Source organism: Semicossyphus pulcher, unplaced genomic scaffold, assembly GCF_022749685.1.
Source record: "Semicossyphus pulcher isolate SPU_LCO1_2020_fin unplaced genomic scaffold, fSemPul1.0.p SCAF_1, whole genome shotgun sequence".
NCBI lineage: Eukaryota > Metazoa > Chordata > Actinopteri > Labriformes > Labridae > Semicossyphus > Semicossyphus pulcher.
The window spans coordinates 29,191,802-29,200,364 of NW_027211603.1; positions in this window are offsets into that span (position 1 = coordinate 29,191,802).

The following is an 8,563-nucleotide window of genomic DNA, read 5'->3' on the forward strand; positions in this document are numbered from 1 at the left end:
AGCCACCAAAACAGCTTGGAAAGTTTTAGAATAAAGAACATGGTTCGAGTTGAAGTGACATACGTATTTTACGTTGCGTACGAAAAAAGACTTGGTGACGTTGAGGAGCCAGAACTGCTTACAATGAGAAACAGGATTTCAGGTAATATGAGTACTTAAGTCAGGAAAGATCTGTGCACTTAAATTTAAGTTATATGTGTGTGGCGAAAAGTAAACGTTTTCTTTTGGTCTCACGTGAGACTCTGATGTCCTGGGTCTCTTGTTTGTGAGATCCATTCACCGCTCCAGACCACTACTAAAGCGTATTATCCCTCATTGTACTATGTTATCAGACTTGGTGATGGAGTACAGGAGTATAGGAAGAGGTATGACTTTTCCTCTTTAAAGTCTAAGTACTACTATCACTGTGCACTAGTAAGGCTGCTGCCCTGTGCAAAAGGACCACACAGAACACAAACCGAGGAAATGGAATATGTATTCTGATATTTTGTTGTTTAATTACTGAATTGAATCACAAATCTTCTTTTGCCATTTTACAAATTCATTTCAAGATCATAAATTGGCACTATTGTGGATGATAGTTATGTTGACGTATTTTTGTCTTTCCTCACTTTAATTCTCCCGTCCCCTTCCTATGGTCCCGTCTTGAGGAGGACAGGGGGAGGTTGCAGGTTTGTCGGAGAGAGATAACGGGTCTTATCTTCTGCCCGCCAGACGCTAAGAGGCCTGATCCAATCGAGACCTGGTTAAGAGAATTCATTGACTTTTACACCGAGCCTCAATAAGAAGTAAGGTTCAGGGGAAAACAAAGACGTTGATGGAGTTGATTCTGTTAAATTCCATGTCATCTTGAAGGAGCATTGCAGGGATTAAAGTGGGAGATGTTTTTTAGGAATAGGGTGGGCATTAATATATACGTGAAGCGAAGGCTGATTTCAAAGGAGATTCGAACCATCCAAAGTGAGACGCCAACGTGTTTTTGGAAGCACATGTTAGGTAAAAGCCAAGTTGATTTAAGTTGTTAAATGACTTCATGTTGATGCAGGACTCATAACTTGAAACATGACTTAACTTCCGAAAGCAAATCACACAAAGTGCAGCATGCAGACGTTCAAAATGCTCCAGAATAAGTGTATATCCTCCATAATCTTGAACTTTTCTTCTCAGAGCCATGTGGTTGTTGTTTAGTTGCCAGTGCGGGGGTGCTGCTAGCCACCAGGCCATGTGTGAAAACTCTATGGACCAAATGTCACAGATGTGATTCATTCATAAAGTGTCAGACATTGTCATTTTCTTACCACCAGGATGCCAAAAGGTTACTGTGACTGCCCCCTTCCTCTGCCTGCAGACAGCTGCCATTCTTTCCCTTATAATTGTGCTGCTGTCTATTAGGCTTAATGGTCATCTTCCCGCTTGCACCATCGTCATGTCTGATGATGATGTACAAGTTTGTTCTCTGCAGAGACACTACAGCTTCTCTGAACGCTATTTGTAGCACGCTGTTGTTATGATAAAATTCCTCACAAAAGTAAATTCACTTTTTAAACTTTTGTGATATTTAGCAAAAGTATCAAAATCTGCTGCTGCATGTTAGAGTCCGTAATTGTGATATATTGTATTTCATGTTTTACAGCATTTACGTACATATTTTATGGTAATTGTTTAAAAAACTGTATTTTTCTTTCATGTTTTTGGTTTGTAGACTATGTAGACCAGCCACGGCCTACTTGGTACCTATAATTATTCTGGGGATCACCCATACCAAACCTGAGACAGTGTCAGGCAAAAAAAAAGCAGCATGCTCACCAGATTAAGATCAATGTCTTATGTATCCTGTTTTTGTATTTATGTGTTTTTTCTTTTATGATGTGTTTTGCCTGTGTGTACTACCATTACATACCAAATTGCAATCCAATCAGAACCCATCAGCTATCTTCTGTCGACGATTTAGACTCTGGGAACAACGGCCAACTTTTTGGGGCTTCTGGTGTAGCCAGCAGTTAGCGATAAAGGCCAAGACATCCTTTTCCGTGTGCTGCATTGTTTACAGTTTGACCAGCAACTTGAGAGACGAGAATGGAATTGAAGTTATATGTGAGATATGATGTTTGAGAACAAATTGTTAGCTGCACTTGCATACAGTTTTATGTTTATAGAGATTAATAAAAAGCCTTTTTGAGCCGGGATTGATTTACAGAATGTTTTTCTGCATGCAACCAGTCTGCTGATATGCTCACGGATTATATACAGAATCTGTAATAGAGTTTAAAATCGATGCTAAAACTGCACTGTTTTTGTTTTGTATTGTGGACCCAGTTAGTCTGAATATATAATAAGGAAAATTTCAGATCAAACTGTAACTTTTTCACATTATGAGACAAAAGGCTTTTAGGAGACGGACTTACCAATGTGATTTGAGTGAAACATTCCCATACTGAAAATCTTACAGAGCAGAACACTCTGCTAACGGTACTGCTCCTCTAATAACATCCACTTTCTCAGAGAAAAAATACTTTTGAGAGGATGTAGTGGTGGCATACAAACCTTTTTTTTAACAGAAGCTTTAATCCCCTTTACTCATGAAGTTACTTGATAAAGAAACTTGGTTAAAACTGTTTGGTTAGCTTGTGTTACCTGTTGTGTTTTTGTGTTTTAAAAAATGCAGAAAAATATTTAAAAAACAAGCTGACAAAGAACCCCAACACCCGCCTTTAACCTTGTAAACATCTCCATGTGGTGTTCTTCATGTGCTACAAGACATATCAGGGACAACATGAGCAGTCATCTCCATGGCTGGGCCTGTCTGCTTTTAAACTGCAGTGTACCAAGGACAGGCGGAACAACACGTTTTCAGATTGGCAGGTTTGAGACGTCACAAACCTAAGGAGCCAATCCCGTATATGGACAGGGTGACGCTGTGCATATCATTATGTGCAACCTATGGCAACCGCTTCGGCGATGCGCGAGCCAGCTGTAACCGTCCTCGTTATGTTTGCAAACTCACTGCTGACTACTAACGTTAACGTTACTACTGCTAATTACTACATTTAAAGCGAGCTAAGTTTCAACATGTTTCACTTAACGATGGCAGAGACGTGTTTTGTTCTTGCGACGGAGTGGGTTGAAAATTAAGCTGGTTGTCCAGAATCCAGTGATTGTTCGTGGCCTTGACTGATGCTTCTGGATGTTGGTGACGATGGGGAATCATTGTTAGCTTGTGTTGCTCTTTTCACCACCGCCTGCTTCATTCTACAGTAGACTTTGAGGCTAGAGCCAATCAGGCTTTCATCCTATTTATCAGCCTCTAAAAGCCACAATGTGATGGCCACATCAGCTCGAGCTCATGAGCAAATGATTGAATGAATATTTCTCCATCTCTGTCTCCTGATGGCCTGTTGCAACCAACGAGTTTAATGATGACAGAGAGCCGGTAAGGTGCTGTAAACTCAATGCAATACCCATAATTCATAGCAGGGAGTCATCAACTGCTCAATAGTGAGCCCGTCAATAATCTAGCCATGGGTTGTTCAATAGAATGGAGTTGGAGAGAATGGGATCAAGATAAATTTAAGATGGAGGAGGAGGAGACAGAAAGGAATTTAACACGCACCTTCACTCTGAGATAAACGTGCCCCAGTGACACATCTGGGATTTATACGTCACAAGGACTGATGTGTTTCCTTCCCCAGCATACAGAGCTCCTTATCTGGATGGAGACGGATCAGAGATTGAGCTGGAGGTCTTTATTAACAAGCTGAGGTGGAGGTTTGGGGTTGAGGGCTGAACAGCGACAATTATTCTCAACCAGCGTGAGGCGACGGCAACAGGAGTCACACAATGAGGCGATTAGGAAACAACAAAATGTGTTCATGTCTGACACAAAACAGAAAGCTCATTTAAATGTGTTTAAAAATATTACATTTCACGATAGAAGTGTAAAATGCTGTTTTTCATACTCGTACAGGGATGTTGAAACATTTTAAAGAGAACATGTCAATACATGTTTGTTCACAAGACAGGAGCTCGACTATCTGTTGGTGGAAGAAGAGTGAAGGATGAGACAATGTCGTGAATGATTACTTGACGAAATAAGAGAGATGGGAAGGCAATACATCATTAAATGCCTCCAAGACTACCCTTAATGGTTGCTTAAGAAAATAAAATGATAATCAATTTAATATGTGGATTTTATTCATTTAAATCTCCATGTTAAAGCATTCAATCATTTTCTCATTCATATCCAAACATGCAGTATAAATCAAGTTTAGGGTGCATCCTCAATCGAGTTTTGCCTCTTTCCGTAATTTCCTGTCTTTACTTTTAGTAATAAAAGCTTAAAATGTAAAACTAGGAAAAGAAATGTAATTGATAAATTATATGAAGGGAGGAGGTTTGAGGATGTATGAGCAAGGAAGGCAGGGCCAAATTCATTCCAAGCTAAGCTGCTCAGTGGTGCATGAGGCCAAAAAAAAAGCTCAACTAAATTAGAATAGAATAGAATAGAACTTTATTGTCCACCGTGATGGAACATTTTCTTCGGCTCACCAAAAGGTGATTAATAGGACAAACAGAAATGGTCACATTGTACATAAAATATAAAAGTCCATATCAGTGCCTGTGTCAATGTTAATCACTTGGAAGAGTTCAGGATGTTGATTGCACTTGGGATAAAAGACTTCTTATAGATATTTCTGGTTGGCAGAGGAACTGAGCTCAGAAGCTCAAACTGCAGGGGATGAGAGCTGTCACCCACAATGCTCCTCGCTTTCTTCCTCGTCCTTTCAGTGAAAAGTTGGGTCAAAGACGTTTGAGGTATACCAATTGTTTTACTGGCCATGACTATGATCTTAGAGAGTTTCTTTTTAGATTGGCATTACCTCTCTGGAAATCTCGCAAAACTGCAGTCAAGCGAGAGTAAATAAACATGGCGTAAGACGGGCAGGAAGAATTGGTGATGATCGATGATGTTTTTGGACTTTTTACTGGAAATTCAGGAAGAAAAAAGATCAAACAGTGCATGAAGTGGTGGAGACAGCGTGAATATGGGCTGTACACGTTACTGTATGCTCCCCGTTTGCTTTTGTCGCTATGGCTGCGGTTGTTGTGCTTCCTTTTTCAGTCAGCTTGCTTCCCCATTGACTATCGTTTCTTTTCACGTGACATTCCACAGACTGTGTGCTCGGCGGTCATCGGGGTTCCCCCCACACAACAGGATCACGAATCGCAAATCTTGAACATGTTTAATATTTACGATTTGAAATCGGTGCGGCCATGACGGACTTCCAAGCAGATCGGGGCAAGTAAAATCACTCAGATCTCACACCACAGAAACATCTGGCAATATTATCTTTAATCATCAAAAAGTCGGGACTTTGCTTTCGATTGTCGGAAGGGGGGAATCGGGCCCAAAATCGGCCCGATTATCTTGTAGTGTGTACCCTGCTTAAGGGATCAAAAAGGTAGATCAAAACCTGTAGACACAAGCTTTCCCAATCCAGGGGCTGCAGCCTTCAAAGGCCGTATTTGAAGGCCGTTTACATCACAGTGGCATGTCGAAGGCGGTCCCAATTCCTTCAGACGTGGGCAACAAATGCGTCCTCCGTTTCCCGGAATCCATCGGGTGCTTCCTTCTCGGCCCACTGTATCCCATGCACTGCGCGTCAATTCAAACGAAATGGCGGCTTTTACGTGGCCGAGGAAAACACAAAGTTTTTGGTTTCAACTCCATCGAATAGCAAGCGTTACACATATTCAAGAAAACCGCACCAAAGGGCCCTTGAAACAAATTATCTTTAAAATAATAGCTTAACTTACTCAACATTAGTTTGGTGACACAAGGGTAGACCAGACCCTCTTATTTCAGTTCGGCTTTAAAGTCATTTTAGCAGCTGGGGGTGGCTTTTTTGTAGTTTTGTTTTCAGCGAGAGGGACGCTTTTTGCGCGCTGCTTTTGCGTTGCGTTCGCCTTGCGTTTTTAAGGAAATGCTCCGAGCGCCTCGCGTTGAAGAAACTTCAATTCAAAGCAGAAAACCCCCCGACGTCATGGGCGTTTTTTCTCATTGTCAAATTGCATGAAGGGAGAGGCGGGCCTTCTGTCAGTTTACAATATAACGGTTAGGTTAATGACAGCTAATGATTCGGTGGTTGCCTTAATAACTGTAGGAAAAAAAAGCCGCCCCCAGCTGCTAAAACACGCTCTGTCTTATCGGGTGTTTACTTCCGCAAAAAAGGCAGTGCGGTGCGCCTCGCGTTTTACAGCTTGCAAAGCGCGTCCTGTCTGATCGGGGCCCAAAGGCTGCAGCCCCTGTATTGGGACACAGTTAGAGTGCAGAAGAATGTTTGGGTTGCTTGGCAACAAAAGTTCAGTTTCAGTTAAGCTGTGGAACTAGTTGAGTTGGTGGAGCAAAAAATTATCTGTTGTTGATTGTTACTGTTTACTACTATTTGTCGCTTGGATAACTGTTGTATAAAAGCAATATCACACTTGAGGTCATGATGTTGTACTGAATATCAGCACGCCGGCCTGATGAACCCCAGGTTAGGAACAGCAGATATGGTGGAACCATTTCTAAAACATTAGCTGTTTAAGAATATAACTTTGAATTGGACAAGTTATTATGTGTCTAGCCTACAAATGTATTAGTATTAAATGGTCATCAGAAAACTCAATGATACTTTTTATATATGAGCATTCATGGCTCCAGAATGTCAGTACTTTAAAACAGATACAGCTGAAGCCTCATTTCAGGTCACATCTTCATGATAAAGAGTCTTTGAGTTTTTTGTAGTCCATGTTGGAACGTTATATTCTTTGTTTCACATTAATGGTTTGATCCCACAAAGTGTGGTTTAATATGTCTTCAACCAGTCGTGATGATGTGCCAGCATGAGGGTGAGGAATAAGTTTCTGGTTTTGGAGGGAGAGAGAATGAGAGAGATACTACGTTTAAGAATCAGGTGGAGTTGGGAGCTGAACAGGAGACAGATATTTGGAGGAGGATGAGAAGGTGAGTTTGTGATGGAAAGGGGCACTAATAGAGGTCAGAACCATTAGCTAAGAAACCTGGATGTGGACAGCAGGCCAAAGCATCAGGGAGGGAGAGAGGCGCGACCCAGTGGTTTGTGGGTTTTTCCACCTGAGGGTCAGTCTACCAACCAGGATGAGAAAAGAGACTCAAGGACAGCTGGATCAGCAAAACTGCAGAAATATTTAATACAGGACTTTTAAAAGAGTAAATGGTTCATTGTCACACACACAGACACACACACACACACACACACACACAGAGACTCGCTAGTCTATTTTCATTCCTCTGGGTTTTATCTGAGAGAGGAAGTGATTGGTGTTCAGCAGAGCAGAGAACAGAAACACTGTTATCTACCAGTGTTCCCTGGACGCTTCACTTCTGCCACCATGTCTCTGTCTGACACACACGCACACACACACTAAACACCCACTGACTAACAATCATGCACAGTTCCTACTCGCACTCAGATGCAAGCACACATACACCCACACAGCGGCAGCAGCTGCAGGAATTTGTAGCACTGAGCAGAGAGACTTCATTTAAGCTTAAATCCTCTTGAAAGTCTTAAATAAAGAGGTGAGTTGGGAGTCAAAGGAAACTGTCAAAGTAAAATGACAATAAACTAGCATTTTGTTTGAATGTGTCTTTTTCCCTTGCACTTGGACACAACTTTGCTAGTTTCACAAAAAGTAATGCACTATAAGTCACATTTAACTCAAACGATCTTGACCCAATGTTTAACTCGTTAGCAGGGGGACTAAAACACAAAGTTTGATATAGTCTGTTATGGGCCGCAAATGGTAGGGATTGGTGGGTCAAACAATGCAGGACTTTCAGCAAGGATTCGAGAGCGGTGTGTAAGAAAAAGTCAACGATAAGTTGTTTTAACCCAAATTAGGTTTTGTTTCCTTAACTTAACTCTGTAGTTCGTTTTGGCTAACACTAATTAAACAGACTTCTTCTCGTTCACCATGAGTGAGAACAGAAGAAAACAGACCTGGGCACTGACACTAAAGGGTCCCTTGAAACAGACGCAGCATGTTCTTTGTTTGAGACGCAAAATTGGCCCTGTGATAAGAGTTTATATTTGAGGGATGAGAATGTGTTGGACATTCGTAGGATTATGCATAAGAATTTGTTCAATAAGCCCACTTATCATAAGATATCCTATGAACCGTTTTATGAGGATATGTTGCTAGTTTAGCTCCCACTACGCTTTGAGTCAAAAATATTGTGCGAATATAGAGGTCCATTAAGTTTAAATCTGCCATGCGATATCACACAATTGACCATTAGAAAGCTATCAGCACAGTGCTGGCCTCCACTGGAGCCAGAGTCCACTTATTATTTACTTATTACTTAACATCCTCTGTTGGTGTAGAATTGCTCTTTAAAAGAGCAAAAGTTTGCTGATAATAAATGTGACAGGAGTCAATGGTGTTAGTATCTCTTCTACAAGAACTTTGTGAACCTGTTGTCCGTTTAGTGACCAAGCTAAGCTAACGAGCTAACAGGTTTGCCAACTGACCGATAGCA